Here is a 20408-nt window from a genome sequence, read left to right as displayed (position 1 = left end):
TTGATTTCTAGAATAGTTTTATGAATTCAGTCTCAAAGATATAAGTTCCCATTTTTATTGATTAAAATTATTTATATATATATTATACACTTAAAATCAACTTATTTTTATCCTGTTTAATTCATTTGAACAACCATCATAAATTATCAAAAAAATTAAATTAGTATAAAGTATGTATTAATGATCATCTTATAATCATGTATTATCATATCATCTTATATTAATTTATTATTGTGTATAAAAATTACATAGTATGTTTGTACAGTTTAATTTCCAGGAAAAAATGGAGTTTATTATTTGTATCTTGCTTGCAATTCACTTTTTATTTTAAATTCTATAAATACTTTTACTTATTTCAGTAGTACTCAATTTTCCAGATTCCTCGGATTGCAGGAACTTTTACAAAAGAACTTTGCAGAAAAATAAACAAATACTTTTTAAATTCTCAAAAACCTTCTAGTACATTCATGCATACAATCCATGAAGCATTTTCACTAATCATAAGGTATTGCATGCATTAAAACATAATCTAAAGAGATTAAGCAAAATCATGATCAGTTTGCCTACGTGTTACTTAGTATTCCACAACTATATTGTATATTATAAATTGTGGGTATATTGCATAAGGTCCCTAATGTAACTCCAGTACAATTAGTCGCTATTAGCAGTGGCTACAATTTTTTACAAGAATTAGCATTCTTGATTCAAAAGTTAATTGTACTTTATGTCAAAGTAAAATTATAATGAAATTAAAATAAGTTTTGTAAATCAACTCAATGTTGTTTTTGTGTATGGCCATTACCATGGATTAATTCCACTTTTTAAATAGGATGGTATCAGTTTTATTATGGTTACACTGTATTTTATGTGTAAAAGGTTTTTATGTAACTTATTGAAACATTTTTAAGTATTTTTCTGGATTCTTTACACTTATTTAAAAAAAACAGCTTCAGTCACAGAACCGACAGGTTAGTCTTGCCTAACATAAAGTTTTATAATTTATGTGAAAATATGATTATTTTTTTTAAGTAGATGTTGAAAAACTTACAGTGATCATATTATTCATTAAATGATTTAGCATTCGCACAAGTCATCAGACATACTTTACATTATTTTTCAGAATTGGCTTTTATTCATAAAGGCTATGTTTATATGTAAAATTATCTTGTTTTATATATTTTAAATTTATTAGTAAACATTTCTGTGTAAGTGACATATCTGTTTTTTTATAAATTCTGTAACACCTATTTTTTCTATTGACACTTGACAAAATGAGCAAGTTTCAAGACAATCAGAAAAGCACAGAATGTAACCAATATACTAATACAAAATGTACTTGCACAGACTATACAATATCACGAATATGTTGTTCCTTTATTTAAACCGTTAGTTTTTAATGGCATCCTTATGCGGTAAAATTAAGTAAAATACTTTGTCATGATTAATTTTACGTTGATTGGCAGTAGTTTTCCACGCTAGTAGTGGCCTTTGCGACATTTTGTCGGCTATAGATACAAATAAAATATTGAGCGTATTATTTTGAATACAATAATAATTATTTCTCGTAATGATGTGTTCATTTTTGCTGAATATAATGTTCTTTTTTAATTATTAAATAACCGTTATAACACGTCTAAAAAGAAAGCTTATGCTGTATGTAAATCAAATATTTTTAGAACATTGAATTAACAGGATAGATCAAACTAAAATGGATAAAACAAAATATTTAGATAATATTTTTCTTTTAATAATTTGCCATAAAACATAGAGTCTAGTGTAGACTACTTCGATTTTCTTTTTAGTTGAGACTGTTAAAAGGCTAAAAGAAGACTAATATTGTTTTTTATGTTTCCTTTAAAAATCGTTGACATAATATGTCTCATTCTCATTTATTTTGTTTGTGTGTTGTGTACTGGTGACGTTTTTCATTAAAATACAATGTCAAAAGATGCAGAATTACTGTTCGTAATAGACTATAAAATTATTTAAAATCTAAATAGAAAGGTATATAGGGATATAAATGAAAATTACATGTAAATTACCCACATGTTACTGTTACAATTTAAAATTTTGAAATTTTCGTGTTAGGTTAGTAGCAACAATCATAGGTAGGAATTTTTTGTAACGAATTTATGGTTTAGCTATCTCCAGACTCCAGTTTTCAATTTCTTAAGTACAGTCTATTGTTCGAATAAAGTATTAGTAAAGTTTTTTTTAAATGATTAAACTAATTATAGCGTTAACAATAGAGTTGGATATTGAATTATATAATTATACCAGTGCATGATCGTTTTACTCCATGTCTCGATTCCACTCACGATTTTTATCTTTGTCTTGTTCTTGATTTCTGGGTTTCATACCCATTATCAGATCGTAGCGCGTAATCTTTCTTTTGTTTTATTATAACTTTTTATTTTTTTCTGAGTGGAGTGCGGTGTAGTGTCTCCTTTCCCGGTAGATTAGTTTCTGCAATTGAGTTCTTACTCGACTCAAAAAGAATTCGGTCAAAATCTGTTTTTTTGTTAATACTAATGGGCAGCTTTTTTATACCTACCTCCAATTTTAGTAACATAATATTTACATATCTTTAGACAGTTCGTTTTCTTCTCTCATAGTTTCCACTTCACTCTCTGCATTTGTTTTTCCATGGATGAAGGATTCGCCACTCCGATATCCAGCTTCTCTTTCTGATTATATTGATGGACTGTCCTCATCAAGAACTACTTGTAGGCGAGATTTGCGACAACTGGTCTCTTTTATAGGGATATCTTATTATTTTCCCCAGAAGGAAATATAAAACTATATAACTTTAGAGTAAAGAATAAGAAGTTAAATGTTTAGACAAAACTAAAATGAGTTCTAAATGTAAAATTACACATATCTGTTTGATTTGTTCAAATTATTTGCTGTGGGTGCGAATACCAAGCAGACAAAGTGGCAGATCAGCTAGTATAAAATATTAGCTAAAACGTGATGTCAGTTCTGGGATTATTATAGTGAAGAAAAAATTCTAAACACGTATAAGCATCAAAAGCCCGGTAAGACGTGCTTATCTTGCTGTGATGCGAACGATAAATAGCGGATACGTTAATGTGTGATTTACTTTTTTAGAAGTACAATATCGGGCAAAAAGCAAAAGTCTTAAGAATTCCATTTAGATGTGTGTCTAATTGATTTTAAAAAAATTTCGCTGGTTTTTTACGTCAGTTTACTTGTCATTCATACTTATCAGTAACTATCGCTATTTATTTCAATTGATAGTATAAATATATTTTTTATATTAAATTGTGTGTAACATACATTATAATTTATAATATAAATATACCATGCCCGTACTGTAAAGCTGCTGAAAAGATACTAAGCTGCAAGGTTCCTTTGTTAATATTCACGAGCCTAGGATTAATAATTCGAGCGCGCGCGTAATTTTTTCATATTTTTATTTTGGTGTTACCCCACAACCAAATTTAACTACCTCAATGAAGGGAAAAATCGGAATCGAGTGTATACGAGGAAAACAGGAAACCATCACCACCTAAGTGTAAAGGTGATTTACAATGGTACTCTTTTTATTCACATACTGATAGCAATAGAAACCATATCAAAATAAATCGAAGTCAGGACAGTTTCTATGATACAGCTTCCTGACACACAGCACCTCCGGGTCGAAACAGCGCAAAGTCGGAAATATTGAAACCTTCTTTAACAATTTTTTTTTCTTCAAATAAAAAATAAAACGATAGCATGGAAAGACTTTGTTACGTGTTTGCAACGTATATTGTTTCTTTTTAAATTGACTGAGGTTTTTAATAAATTACGATATGTACAAAATTTACAAATTTAGTGTAAAAGGTGCATTGACGAAGTTGCAAGTGCTAAATGGTGCTATAACTAAAGTGTAGTAAGAATACGTACCTATGTAGGGTTAATTACTTCACGTAACGTCGATAACAACTAATTTTCGTAATATGTAAAACCGGTATAACTCATCACACAACCACAAGTTGAACTTACATTATTCGACGAGTTGTTGAGATAAAGTACTGAAGTTTTAAACAATAATGTTTGCTTCATCGCTCGTGAAAGTAATAAAGAATTCATAATCTGTACGCTCGAGGCGTGCAAACTTTATGGGGAAATACGAAATCACACATCCTCATAATGTCCTTTTTTAGTCGACAAAAATATCCTGAGGGTATATTCTTTTATAAAGTCTAAGAAAACGGGTCAGAAATTTACTGTAAGCTGACTTTTTGGAATTATTAAGTGGCTAAAAAATGTACTGTATATGGAGTACTTAATCACATTATAACAAAATCTTAAAAACAATTTAGGGCCAAGCAAGTCAATTGTCTATTGCTTAATGTTGAATATAGGGCCTAGGTGGAGTTAATGAATAAAAATCTTAAGAAATAGCGAAATAATAATAAGAGGTTCGTGGAATTTTTTATACTAATCTATGGCCGTGTCCTATTTTGGAATCCTCCATTGACACTCTATTTCTGTAATGCAACTTTTATATTTTGATTTATTAGTAATCATAACAATCAAGTATACAGTATTTACAATTTTCTTAACCTTCAAAGCAATAATAAAAATAGTTTCAAATTAATAAAAAGAAAATTGCTGGCAGCATTTCCGCGCTGTATTCCGTTGTACTTATTCGTTAAGCGAGGAAAGCACCAGCTCTGGGGTCACCGGTACTATCTACTAGGTGCCAACTTAAATCTTTAATTAGCGTCTATGCACTTGAACCTCACGGCCGAAGAGTCTAGTTCAAAGGGAACAAAATCGAAGTTGGAGTAAAGACCCTTATATTTGAGCCGTTTATTATTTCTCTATTACTTAGATTAAATTAAAACTGTACCTATTAGATAAAATTATTTTTTAAATGGACAATAGACTTACTGCATGATCGCACTGTTGCATGTAAAAGACGCCAACACCTAGCTTAACCATTTTAGATCAAAGCTGATCATGCTTCACTATATCAAAGGGAAAGTAACATCACTTGCAGATAACGCACAATTGCGGAATGTACTCAAGCTAACTTAACGATAATGATAGGTAGGTTTCGTAGATGTTTGATATTTTACATCTAATTCATCATATTTACTAAACATTTTTTTCATTCTTTAAACGACTTCTTAATCTAATGTCAGTCGGGGCTTCTCAGTAAAGCCAATTATTTTGGAATTAATTGGCACTTTTTAACAAATACTAAAATTTATTTGGATGTAGTACGTTTAATATCCGTAGTATTGATGTCGCATACTTGAAAATGTGTGGTAATAAAAATTAAAAATTTATTATAGATATTAAAGTTACAGAGCCTGCCATATATTATGCCGTAGCTTATTCGTAGCTCGCGTAGACCACTGCAATATTAGCACAAAGCATTATCTTCACGTCAAACAATTAGTAATAATAACAATAGTCTATATTTCCAAAACTTAATTATGAACATTGAAGTTTTATTTATATGAATAAAAAACTTTTCATAGTAGGTAAAATACAATGTAATTAGTTAAATATAATACATAATATATAATATAACTAGTTACAGTACTATTATTATATATTATAACTAGTTACAGTTCATATTATATAATAATAGTAATGTTACTAGCCTTTAAATGACACTTTTTATTTTGCTGAGAATCGAATCCGCCCTGGTCAGGGATGAACCTCATGTTCATCCATTGAGGTGTAGAGGCGGATGGGAGTGTTTTAAATACGATACCACACGTGGGAGGAGAAGAGATCTCCATCTCTCAAATGAGATTGAGAGAGAGATAGATGCATATAGCTATAAAACCGATAAAACCCGAGTAGTTTTGGCCTAGGAAAAAAGCGTGTGAACCCCAACCACAGATAACAAAAAGATTTTCGATTTGACCAGTTAACAAATACACATTTTAATATTAAACTATGAAAACTGACTTCATTACGAAAATATAATTTACTTCCAACTCAGGGATTCTACATTAAATCAAATTCCGTAATATTAATTGAAATATCGTTAAACAAAGACGATTCAATGTAAACAATTTCACGAAATAATTTCGATCTGGCCACGACATATATATAATATAGCCTCCTTACTTATCTTTTGAGACACTATGGGGCTATGGGGGGTATATTAGGGGGTATGGGGCTTTAATATAGAATTTTATAAGCAAGTTAAAGTAACAATTCAAAGATCGTAACTCAATGTCACCTAAATTACGTTTGCATTCACGAAAACTGAACGGTCCAAATAAATTAAAACGTTTGCGTGCAAAATCGATATTAATTTCAACTTGTCATACTAATGATTAGAAGATTAAGCTCCTGTACCAATTATCTTAGGTCTGTCAACTAATTAGGTACTAATCTATAGACGATGTATTTAGGCTCAATACTAATAATTAATGAGCAATAATCGTCCCGGCAATAAGGACATAATAGACGATAAAACGCAAATAGCATGAAGCTTAAGTACTGCATGAAGATTAAATTAGATACTACAATAACATTGTTAAAGCGAGAACAGATAGTAGGAATTACTAGGTCCTTGGTTAGCTTATAGATTTACAATGAATAGAGAGATCGCTATTCAAAGTTATACAGTACCAATGCTGCTATTGAGTTAGTAGAAACAGAAGGTATCGTAAAGAAATAACATACTAAACCTATTTAAGTTTGTGTTTCGTATTGTCATGTATGTCAATTGCGCGTATGAATTATGTAAATTTAAAAATAATTATAACGAAAAAAAATACACATCACCTTTGGTTTTTTAATATCAGTTCAAATTACGGTCTTCGTTCCATCGTGATGTCTCCACGATAGAGTGCTTCTTAAGACACGCCACGCACCACCACTTTATGGAACCAGCTGCCATTCCAGGTATTTCTGAACTGTTAAAGACCTAGAAGAGAAGAGCGTACCACTACCCTTACTTAGTATATGCGCGGTCAGCAACTCACTTGCAATAAACACTTAACTTGCTAGTTTGTTAGTAACCTCCTGTACCATGAAAAAGGTGTGTATTAAGGCCACCGAACTGACCTTTGTGATGCACGGAAAATCGCAAGGCAAAATATGACGATAGTTTAAATAAATCACATTTTTCATCGGAGTATTCATGTTGCTTGAAGTTTTTAATCGCTCCAATTTAATGGAAACGTTTTAGCAACATGAAACATTAATCATTATTTTTCCATAATTTTGTTTGTGCGACAGCTTTGATCGTGGATGCGATTCGGTATACATTTGTTTAAGCGCTTTTTAAGTTTAAGTTACTTTGATGTGTTATTTAATACCGATTTTAGATGAGATTTGGACTAGAACGCTTCAAGCGCTATATACAGTCTACATAGATAATCATTCAGAAATACCATTTAATAAATGTATCCATAAATTATTGTGGTGAAATAAAGTAAGATAAATAAAACGTTTCTGTTCCTCCACGTTAGTAGTAAGTAACCAAGTATGAATTGTGGTATGCCATTTCTGAGAAACACATCCGAAATACAAAGGTCTTTTTAATACGATAAATACTGGATAGGTAAACTAAAGAACTAGATAGAAGGAGCTGATAGTAAGTAGGCAGGTTTCTTCTACTAACATATTTTAACTAGATTGAGAGTTGTTAAAAGTGAGGAGAATAAATCACCTTTATTTTCTGTCACGATTTGTATATTTAAAAACAAAATCTGAAGAATAGTGAACACTGACTATTCATTGTAATTTAGTGGCGGTAATTATGCTAGACAGGTGGATAGCGCCATTATTGAGCGACCATTCCCAATGGGGTCACTCTAGAACTTGTGCCCGAGTTCACTTGTTGCTTGGACTATCGATATTTCCTTTGAATGTGGAACGAATTAATGTTTAAAGAACTTTATTTCTCATTACAAAAATTATTTTTTATTTACATGAGAAATTTAATATTAAGTATATACGAACGAGATACACGTCGTCATCAGCTAACCCAATTTTAGTCTAATGGGCCCATTCTGATGTGTGTCTTTAATGCCCTTTTGAACTGATCAAACACGCCAATGTTACGAACCTTAGACGGCAACCGATTAAACAATTGCACACCCTCATACCTAATAGATCTCTTTAAATAATTTGTGCGCGGCTTTGGCAAGATAAGCAAACTCGCTCGACGAGTATTGCGTGTAGTGGTGTACTTGATTTTATTAAATGATAAGTTACTATGTAGAGAGTTATCTAAAAATTTTTTAATAAGGATACAGGTACTATAAACATATAGTTGTTTAATCGTCATAATTTTAGTTTCTTGGTAGATTTTATTAGTAGGTGTTAAAAAATTGTATCTGAATAGTGCTTTTATTAATTTATTTTGTAGTGTTTGTATTGTAGAAATTTTGTTTTTGCATGCTGTACCCCATATTTCAATTAGGTATATGAAATGTGGCTTGACTAAACAATTATAGATCAAATGACGTACAGATTGCGGAATGCATTTAGATATTGACCAAAATCTGCCTATAAGTGATTTTAGTTTGGTAATTATGTGTGATATATGAAAGTTCCATTTTAAATTTGTATCCATTCTAAGACCCAGATATTTCTCCCATTTTTTGTTATTGATTTCAACGTCTTGAACTTTAAGCGGTTGAAAGATAGGAATGAGTTTATTTGTTGCCTTGAATATTACATAAGATGTTTTTGAAATATTAATTGTTAGAAGATTTTGTTGAAACCAAGAAGATAGAACATTTAGGTCTGATTGAGCTTGAGTAACCAAAGTCTGGATATTTGAACCAAAGTAAAATAAGCAGGTGTCATCAGCGTAGAGAGTGATTCGGCCGTGTAAACCGAGTTCGTGAATGTTGTTAATATATATTAAAAATAACAATGGACCTAATATAGATCCTTGTGGGACGCCGCATGTTATTGGTATTTCTGAACTTTGAGCATTACCTATTTTTACTATCTGGGTTCTGTTTGATAGATAAGATTTGAATAATTTTAGTGCACAATCTTTTATTCCTATGCATTCTAATTTTTTAAGCAATAAGTTGTGGCTTACGGTGTCAAACGCTTTTTTCAGATCAATAAAGACACCCAGCGCCATTTTCTTAGAGTCAATATTTTGTTTTATGTCGCTAACGAGATCGGCTGTGGCTGATAAAGTGCTGCTTTTTGATCTAAAACCATATTGGCGTTTAAAAATGAAATTGTTAGTTTGCAAGTAAGTGTCAAGTCGTGAGTAAATAATCTTTTCTAATATTTTTGATATTGTAGGTAGAATAGATATTGGTCTGTAATTGCCGGGTTCGGTTTTGGGGCCAGATTTATGGATAGGAGCAACTCTGGCCTTTTAAAGAGAATCCGGAAATTCACCTTTATGCAGCAGCTTATTAAAGCAGATCGAGAGATATTCAGAAATATGATCAATTACACATTTTATTGTTTTAGTATTGATCCCATCTATTCCAGTACTACAATTCGTGTTTAGTGTTTTTATTATATTAGTGATTTCAAGTGTTGTGCATGGATTAAAGTTAGATAGTTCAGAGTTAAGACTTTGAGGAAGTGCTAGTGTAAAATTAATGTGAAATTGTGTTGGTATTTCATTGGCTAGTTTTAGCCCTATGGTAGAAAAGTATGTATTAAAAGCAGCACAAATATCAGTTGTTTGAGTTAACTCTTTAGTGTCTATAATAAGTTTGGAAGGTGTGCAATCTTTATCTAGCTTGTTACTAGCCAATTTATTTATTAGACTCCACATTTTTTTCGGGTTTTTAGCGTGTTTAATAAATTCATTGGAGAAGTAATTATCTTTAGTTTCCCTTATTTTCCTTTTGACCGTATCTCTTGTAGTAGTATATTGTGCTTGAACAACTATATTTGTAGGATCTTTTTTCAGTTCAGCCCATAATTGGTTTCTAAAGTGAATTGCACTAATGACTTCTCCACTTATCCAATCTTTCTGAGGTGGATTAAGTATCTTTTTCTTTACTTGTTTGCATTTCCTTACACAGTCCTTAATCGTATCTTCTAGTAAAGAATAATCAAGTGTTGCTACATCTAAATTGTAGGTCGTGAATAGTTTGTTAAATTTAGCATAGTCAATGGCTTCATATTCAGAGTATATTAACTGCGGGGCTTTGGATTTTTTTAACTCGATATAAAGTTGCCTATGGTCGGACATTCCTGTCTCAATAAATGCCATATGAAAACGGTCACTTCTTAAATTTGAGCACACGTGGTCGATTATTGATTTACGTGTTTTCGAGTCACGTGTACAATATTTTTTCCTAATTTTATTTATGATGTTATATCCAGCCTCGTCCAACCGTCGCAACGTCTTGTGTTACGATTTTTAATTTGTCTTTCATTAGCGATATTTAGAGTTAACATTTTTTTAATTGTTTCTGTCAGTTTGCATTCTGATTTATTTCGCATAGGACGTTTGCTGTTCTGGAGTGGATGCTAAACTATAATACTGTCCTGTTTTTAAATGTGTGTGATATTTAAATTATGAACATAAAATTAATTGAAAATGTTGACATCTCAGGACATCTCAAGTTTTACAGTCCCAATTTTAAAACGTTGATTACGTTTACTTTTAGTTAGTGTTTATACAAAATAATAAATAGTATCTCAAACAACAACTAAATGCTAGTTGTATGTATTTCATTGTAAAGTAATATAATATACTAATCTCGACATAGTGCAAAGAAACTCACCTGTGTTGGTATAAGCAACCTTTAAAAAAGTTTATAACCCTACGTTACAATACAAAATAAACTTTTAAAATTTAATAATTATGTAGCCCTTAGCCTGTCTGACTTCTAAGCCAATTCCAGGCATCCTAAGCGAGTAAAAATTATTAATTCTGGTGAAGGGTGAAACTGATTTTGTTAACGAAAAGAAACAAATTACAGACAATACCCAAGTTTACACTAACTAAATTTTTATAAAATCACGATTTTAGTTATTTCAAAAATTACGTTTATTTTCAATAATCATAGGATTAAAAAGGAATATTATAGTAATGTATTTCGTTGAACATATCTGTAAAGTACTCAAAATAACGAGTTATGTAATTAATATAGTAAATTCGCGTTTATATTCGTTAGTTTTGTTTTTATGACGTGCAATAGTTTGATATACTTCACTCTATTGTAGTCTCAAAACAGGTGATCTTTTTAAATAATATTTACTATATTTTTATTTTATTGTTGTAAACAGTTGCACCAGTTGCAAGGTGCGGCTCTTGTGAAAACATTGCGAATTGGCAGCCAGTATAAACATTGTGTAATGTGGATACATATACCAATGTAGCAGGTATCGGGTGTTTACCGCCCTACTTATTCAGGACTCGTACTGGGCGGGCGGAAAACCACCCTTATAGATCGCAGGGCGCGCAGTTTCTACCGAAGTGCCGAGTCGGCCAGTCGTCTGTGCAACCCTTTGCGAGGTTAGAGCGAGACACAAATACCCGATAACGTGCGTTAGAGTGAAAAGGAAGAGTAAGTTTTCAACAGGTCGTTATTGTTATTCCGGCTAAATGGTGATACCGTGAAATAATTCACACTTCAGTTTTACTTTCTTATCACCTTTGGCTTTGATTACTTTCATTTAGCTTTAAAGGTTGGACGCGTCATTAATTAACTCTTCATAAGTGTCATAATTATGACCAGGTAAGCTTTTTAGTATTTGTGTTTATTTACCAAATGTATAATTAAAATACTCAATTAAATTCGTAATTACAGTCTCCATTTAGAAATAGCAAAATCACCGCAAACACTTATGTCATACATCCTAGAAGAAAGGTTTCATGCATTACTTTTACTTAGCAAAGTAAATAGTTTGTATTATTATGACGAAAAACGAAACGAAACGAGACGTGACAAAAAACATATTAAACTATTATTAAAAAATTTTGCTTATGGATGATTTTATATTTAGCTCTTTTTTTAGCTTTAATAAGAATATAATTTTTGTATATGCTTATATAAATGCTTTGCTTGTATGAATTTCGAATAAAACGTACAAAGGAGTTTTTATTGCAAAAGTATAACTTAAAAGCTGTCACAATAATATACTTATTTACATATTTCTAACTCGATCGTTCATTAAAATTTGAAATTAATACAAATCGTGATCGGGCAAGCAACGTTTATCGATTACTTACTTATTTTTAGGTATTGTCACGTAGATCTATTACAGCAGAAATAGACATGGATTGGGTTCAATATCTCTTTGTATAGCGACGTATTTTAAACAATCTCTCAGTCAAAATAAAGTAGTAAAGCATAGCAAGACTATTAAACAATTCTAATTTCAAATTACGTATCTTTCGCTTGATTATAATTGGCGAACAGCATCTCTTGTAAAAACACAGGCACGCGATATGATTCATCATTCCCTTTGACCAATCTATCAAATGATACGCGCCACTGTTTTGTTTTAAATCCTTGTGAAATTAAAAAAAAAATAACGAGTTTTTACTAAATATCTTCATCCATACATATGCATATTTTCTCGTCTATTAATTGCACTTTAGTACTGTAGTGTTAAATATAGGCAGATAAATAGCGTACTAGTGTGACGGTCACTCGCGTTATTACTACTACTATAACATTTAATTGTGTTGTTATTAAAATATAACTTATGCAATATGACATTTAGTACAAATTTGGAGAATAGGAAATCATCGTCCAGTTTTTAATAGTAATTCTCAATTATATAATCTGTTACAAGCTATGCGCTAGCGAAATATGACAAATAACCTTGAATGACATTTGACATTTTCATAGAGGAACTAGAGCTGTAATGTCATAGTGCGTTATGACATTAACAATTTGTTAATTTCGACTGTAAAAAATGGAAACAAAATGAATACAGGAGATAAAATTACCAATAAAAATAAGCCATTATTAATATACTCCATTATTAAATCTAAAAGTAATTAACTGCGTACCGCTACTTCAAGTTAAGTAAAACAAGCAAATTGTTTTGCTACATTTGCATCAAAGTCTCATATGAAGCCAACTACGAGTTCGGATTATAATTTATAAGAAACTTTAACTGCGAAAGTTCGGAATGTCATGAATAATATGCATACGAGTTTTCCTTATTAACTAAGTAAAGGATAAACGGTAATAACTTTAATGTGAAAACTGCTATTTTATTAGCTTGGTGTTAATAAAGTTTGTTATTATTATTTACGTTATATCGATATTTGCCAAAGAACTGCAGACGAGTCAAGTGTATGATTCTTCTTCTGGGACACACGCCGTAATTACGTAATTTCTTCTATTGTAATTGTATCGTAGCGTACTTGCGCAAAGTATTATTGCGCTAGTGAAAGAAAAGCCTATTTTTTAATTTTTCTCTTACGAAACTGACAGGAGAATAAGCTCTTTATGTTTTTTTTTATAATGTACATTGTACAGGTTAGTTCAATTGCACAACCGGCTTTTGACCTCCGGGTTGCACTGAATTCAGTAGATCAGTGGTATCAGGGGCTTAGCCACTAAGCACTACTCTAAAAGTTAGTATGTGTTTGGTAAATTTGGTAAAAAATATAAAAAAAAGCAACACAATTCTACTCCGCATGACAAAGACTGCAAATTAGACAAAGAAAACGTTGATTTATTATTTATTACGACCCGCTTCTGTGGCTCAATTCAGATGCTTATTCAATGAATTTCACTGGGATGTCCTGAGCTCCAACCCCACCGAAACAGTATAAAATTGGATTTACAATTATTTTACATCATTTTAAATTTTACCGACGTTTCGCGTGCTTTACAGCGTGCGTGATCACGGTGACTGAAGACAAAAGGTGTTGAATGTCAAAAAGTATCACAGCTGTAGAAAAAGTTGTGTTATCTGTATTTATTTCCCCGGAGTTGGTATCGACTAAAAGATGGAGGGTTTTGGCAGAAATGGCTCACGGTGTCCTCTATTTTCGCGGATTGTTTATCTTGAGATTTTAATTTGGATTTTATTGGATCCCAGGTGTTTGACAATTTTAGGCCGTCTTCTCTATTGAAATTGGGGTGTTTTTTGATTTCAATGGCTTTGCGTACCAATCTTGGGAAGAATCTTTTTTCTTTCGCAAGTACTTTCGGTTGGTCAAAGCGTATGGAGTGATTAGGCCTATCTAGAGTGTGTTCACAGACTGCTGATTTTGTGTGTCGTCTATGTCTTATGTCCGCAATGTGTTCTTTGAGTCTGCTGGACTTCAATCCATAAAATTGTTTATAGTAGCGTATGCTAACTGTTCTTCTAAAAAACTATATTGGCGAAGCACTTGTTTGTTTTCGACACTACGCAAACACAATTTGAATCAAATCGACTAACATTTTACACGGTGCTTTACACGGTGTAGAGAACAGATTTCCTAAAAAGCTTTTAAGGCTTAAATAAAAAATCCATTTAGGAATTTTGACTTCCTTCCCTGTTGGTATAATATTTATAATATTTTTCCAACATTTCCGATAATTTTTTAAATCAATCTTTTGTCTCGAAACTTGTAGAAACATACTATGTACACTCGGATTATAGTCAATTGATTATATATCAATACGTTAATTGAATTGTTTTAGTCTCGTTAATACCACAGACAAACAATATAAACCAATGTATCAAGCATAAGCGCCATAAGTGAGTCAAAGAAGTGCATAGTATCTTTATTAAAGTGCTCTTCAATAGTCTTTAGTGACCGATCATAATAAAGTTAACCTAACCGGTAGCCGGCTCGCTGGCCGGAATATTTTCTGAGAAATTGCATCGTATAAAGTGTTCTGTTTTCTACTTTTTATGCGTTTCATGGCTCGTTAATACATTTGATTTGTGCTTGTGAAGTTCGATCAAGGTGAATACAGGAAATGTATCACGCCTTGAATCTATCGTATATAGTAATACCGATCTGAATGATTTAGTATGCGATTTCAAAGTATTTCTGTGATTATTTTTCCGACCCAAATATCGGCCAATAGAATTGCACCATTCGACGTCACGTGGTACAACCTACATGGTATTATACTGATAATTTTTTGTGAAAATTTTCTCTGGTCGTTGCTTCAAGAAAAGTATTAAGTAGTTGTTTTATTCATTATGAAATTCTTATTTGTTAACTGTACATTTCGTCTCATGGTGCAATTCTATTGGCCGACATTTGGGTCGGAAAAATAATCCCCCGAATACCACACGAGTAATACATGACGACTATAAGTCGTCATGACGACTTATAGTCGTCATGACGACTATATTAATTGTTTGCAACGAACCTATCGGGAAATACCCGATAATTTTGAAGCTCTTGTGGTATTATAAGTGAATATCCCTTGAGCTAATGTCACCATGGGATCGTATGGTACAACAATCAACAACTCAAGTAGTAGTAGTATCGCAAACGCTATTGGGAGTTTTAGAGTACCGGCGCTGATCTTAAACGCTGATCGCTGATCTAACCTTTTTTCCGATCATTCTTTCAATATATCAACTGGTTGCCGAGCATAAAGTCTAATCATAACAATGTTAATTTAATTTATTTTAAACATATAAATTTAATTATATATCAGCTATTCATGCATTCATGAAGCATGAATAAATATATAATTAAATGACAATACTGTTCAACGTTTGTTTGTTTAGATCTAATATATAAAATTCTCGTGTCGCGGTGTTTGTGGTTAAACTCCTCCGAAACGACTCGACCGATTCTTATGAAATTTTGTGTGCGTATTGGGTATATCTGAGAATCGGACAACATCTATTTTTCATCCCCCTAAATGTTAAGGGTAGTCCACCCCTAATTTTTTTTTTATTTTTAGATATTTTTTTCTGTTTTTATTTTTATTCTACGATCAACCCATATATTTATATATAGATATTTCTTATTTGTTAGTTAATAACTTATAACTTGAACTCTGAGGTTTATATAGGGAAAACTCACAGAAAAACCTAAAAAGTTTTCATTCTGGACCACCGAACAGTCTCTGGGGTAGCATAGCAAAATGTTCCATGTTGGTATGTACTAAACAGGTAGGCTAAGTAAAATCGCATTAAGGAGAAACGAAGTTCGCGGGGGCAGCTAGTTTCATTATAATAATGTATTTATGGAAACGAAGTACCTTCAAAATTTAATTCTAAAGAGGCATCATAGAAAAATCATTTTACATCCATTCAACTAGGTAAAGACTAGACTAAGGTTCAACAAACGCAGTGAAGTAGGCTTGAATCACAGTTAGAATGACCACTTGAGCACGGCTTTCTAAACCCTTCATCCGGCGTAAAACTACGTTCAGCGACAAAAAATCGGAATAGAGAAATTTAATAGGAACTTTTATAACGTTAATGGTCGAGGAATATCGTTCCCTTGTGTGATTCCCGGTATTCCATGGTTTAATGCTTACACTTTAAGCTATAAAAGCTTTATAAAGCCTAAAGTGTAATGTTGTACCTTCCATCTAGTAAGTTTAAGTGAATTTAAAATGGGCTTTTTGCAGCGCACTATTTTCTAATAAATTTAAATGCGAAATTCTCAAAAGGCTGGCAATGCATTTGCGTGCCCTTTAATATGGGAGGCGGTATGACTTAAGAAAAAATCTGGTCCAAATAAAAATGTCCTAATTGAATGGTCTTGGTTATTATTTAAAATTTAATTAGTGTCATTATTTATTTTAATGTTAATTGTAGTCTGTTTGAGATCAACGATATTAAATTAACGATATTTTGCAACGACCAGTTTAAATAATGATTTTTATGGGAAAAAAATACATAAAATACTCTAAAAAAATTTACAGTAGAGTACTATTTTCTTAAACTATATAAATGGACATTTAACTTTCAACGTAATCTAGCACATAAATAGGCCAGTATACTATGGCCCAATGCCAAATAACGCCGAAACTTAATTTTGAAACTGCTTCCCTTATATTCTGATTATTTAAAAAAAAATCAAATATTTATTTATTTAGTAATTAAGCTTATAACATCACAAACAGTACAAAATCTAGTAATTATTTTACAAAATCTTACATCTAAAATGTGTGACAATTAATGTACACATTCACTCAGACATCGCTAATAGTAAATTTTAGTCAAATGTAAGAGTATAGTGTTAGCGAAGTTATAATAGAAGTTAGAATCTTAGACGAAATATCTGAAACATTAACAAATTCGAATAACAGTCTTAACTAATTCTTCAGTCCGTGATCTAACCCTTGATCGATTGCTATGATAATAAAAGTTAGATGAAAACACAAGCCTGGATTGGGAAACCGACAAAGGCGGACTAATCAGACCCTCTGATTAAAAGGAACGAGGTCGCAGACTTCACACTTGTGGATAATGAACTACTGTTTTCGTATTATGTGCTTTTTGTTTGTAAACTGGACCGAACGCCATTTTGGGGATTACATACTTGAGTTTTTATTAAAAAAAAATCAGTGGCGCTACAACCTCTTTAGGTCTTGGCCTCCGATTTCTGAATCTGTTTCATTTTTAAATCTAATAGGCAAGTAGGTGATCAGCCTCCAGTGCCTGACACACGCCGTCGACTTTTTGGGTCTAAGACATGTCGGTTTCCTCACGATGTTTTCCTTCATCGTTCGAGCAAATGTTAAATGCGCACATAGAAAAAAAGTCCATTGGTGCACAGCCGGGGATCGAACCTACGACCTCAGGTATGAGAGTCGCACGCTGAAGCTACTAAGCCAACACTGCTCATTGCACTTGAGTTTTTATTATCGCGTATTAATTAATAGCGACTGTTTCACGGTGTATTGGCTAACGTCTAGGGCGTATAATCTAAATTAAATATGCACGGATATCTGACTCAAAGATAACAAACACATTAAATTAGAGCAGTAGTGGCCTAGTGGCCGAACGCAGGTTGTGCACCAATGGACTTTTCTTTCTATGTGTGCATTTAACACTAGCTAACGATAAACTATAACTCTAATATCACTTATAGGTAGATTGTGGTCAATATCAAAATGCATTCCGCAATCTGTACGTCATTTGATTTATAATAGTTTAGACAAGCTACATTTCATATACATATCTAATTGAAATATGGGCATGCAAAAACAAAATTTCCAAGATACAAACGCTACAAAATAAATTAATAAAAGCACTATTTACATACGCGAGATAACTTGCATACCTTAGACCCAAAAAGTCTCAAGCGTGTGTTTTTTTACATATCAATGCGAGGCGATCCGTGGTATAGCGATGCCAAAGTCGCATCAAACAATTGTACTGATTTCTGTGAATAAAATCAGACTATGTGCTAAATTCAGAGTCGAGTCTGTCAAAATCCAATACATTTTGACAAACTCGAGTCGACACTTTGCGCGAACTCTCGACTTTATCTCTCTGATCATAGGCGGGCCCATCCGACGCGGCGCCAAGTGCGCGCTGACTTATAAAATTTATTTAAATAATCTTCGTTATAAAACTGCATACGCTGTATTGACAAAATGTAGGTACGTAACTCAAGTACAGAAACCCAGTTTAATATTTTTTATGAGTAGAACTAGTATGGCAGTTGGAATATAATAAGTACTCATTATATGTTCATGTTTTAACATATTTTGTGTATGTTTAATGTAGATGCACTCTCTAAAAAATAGTACTACATTCGATATTCAGGAATGTAAGTCACCATATAATTTGTCGCAATAACTCTTACACAATATAAGTATTAAGAACTACGTTTCCTTTTTATTTCAATACTTTGAATGGCTGTGCTTTTTATTCTCGAAGTTTATACTACTAATTAAAATGTAGAACGAATTATATTAAGTTCCTTTGTTCCGTTCTCGAGAATTATTTTCTATTGTAGAAAGTATTTTTTGAAAATCTTCAAATCTCACACAGTATTTTATATTATTATATCTAACATGCATCAAATTAAGTTACATTTTTCTTTTAGCAAATATCTTTACAAGAATTTATTAAATAGATTTAATTATTTATATGTTTATTTATAAAATATTACTATATAATTAAGTTTTGTAAAAAGGAAGTAATTCTCCCATTTTACAATCTCTTTCCTTTCCATTCTTCTTCGCTTAGATGCGATAAGGCCGCCTGTTGCATCATGAAATTGTTTTTATGAGTATTCATTTTTTTGAAGTTGTACTTCTTTAGGCGCGTTATGAAAAATTGATGAGAGTGAAATTTTACGATGCGCGCGCACCTGTGACACAAAATTAGGAGTGTGATTATAGCGTGCGCGAGCGAGATAGGAATAAGACAATCTACAAGTAAAAAGAAATAGACTATGCGTGAAGTTCGAAGATCGCAAATTTTGAATGATCATAATGCCAATTGACATTTGTCATTTACCTTTTAAACAAATAAAGGAGTTTTTAATATTTTATCAAAGAAATTTAGCAATGCTTTTTGAATTATAATCAAAAGTGATTTAAATTGAATATTTAAATCAATACTAATATTAGAAAATATTTGTGAAAAAACTGTGCTCATCAACCTTCCTAAGTGCTTCAATACAATTGAGGTTAACTATCCGTATGTATTATTATTATCGAGTAATGTTTTGATTAAAAAATTAACAACATTGTTTAATCAAAACATGTAATTTTTCAGATTTAATCTAGCAAATATAAGGACAAGAGACAAAAAACAATTGATGAATCAGTGGAAGTGCACTAAATTGAATCCAAAAATGAGTTGTCATCTTACTGCTGTGAAACATCAAAAACTGGAGGTGTAACAAAGCCACCATCACCTCCAGACACTATGGACGTGTCACAGAGATGATACTGCAACAGTTTGAAGTCGATTTCAATGAATTTGATTGTGAAGGTGTCGAGGTAGGAATGGTAATTATAAATATGATGTATGGTGATGTTCAAGGTTCAACCTCTCAACCTCTCATAATATGCTCACAACAGTACTTTATTCCCCTACAGGGTAGTCAGAGATATTCTAATACCTCAAAACATCCATGTTGCACTTGTAGTACTGAAACTGTCCAGCCAGAAGTGAGCCCATTCCCACTTATAATGAACAGTGGGTATAATACACATTAACACCTGAATGCGAACCACTCAAAATGATACTTAAATTAATAGATGTTATTTATATATTTTAGGATATTACAAATAAAATCATTTTGGAAACAAATGATATCCCAAAAGCAAATAAAGTGAACAATGATAAGGTAATAAATCAGTTTTGACATAACTTGAATACTAGAAAAGCCAAAGGTGTGCACAACAGTGAAAACATAACTTAATTTCATTATTTTGTAGGATTATAATCCAAAGGTTAAAGAGAATCATGTCGAACTGAATAACAAGAATCCCCAAACAACTCCAAAGAAACCTACAAGGAGGACACTGGTATTATATTTAAATTATCTCTATCTCTAAATAGATAAAAGAAAGTTGCTATCC

At 31.9% G+C, this 20408-nt stretch overlaps 1 protein-coding gene across 1 annotated transcript in view; it reads left to right on the top strand.

The window, feature by feature from the left end:
• Nucleotides 1–11407: 11407 nt before the first annotated feature.
• LOC125052413 overlaps nt 11408–20408 on the top strand; it is a 70253-nt gene continuing 61252 nt past the window's right edge. Inside the window, exon 1 of the mRNA XM_047653237.1 lies at nt 11408–11666. The gene's annotated coding sequence lies outside the window, so the exon portion shown is untranslated. The remainder of the gene's footprint in view (nt 11667–20408) is intronic.

The sequence above is a fragment of the Pieris napi genome, chromosome 9 (assembly GCF_905475465.1).
Source record: "Pieris napi chromosome 9, ilPieNapi1.2, whole genome shotgun sequence".
NCBI lineage: Eukaryota > Metazoa > Arthropoda > Insecta > Lepidoptera > Pieridae > Pieris > Pieris napi.
Note: the sequence above shows the minus strand (reverse complement) of the source record. Positions and strands in the feature narration are given on the sequence as shown.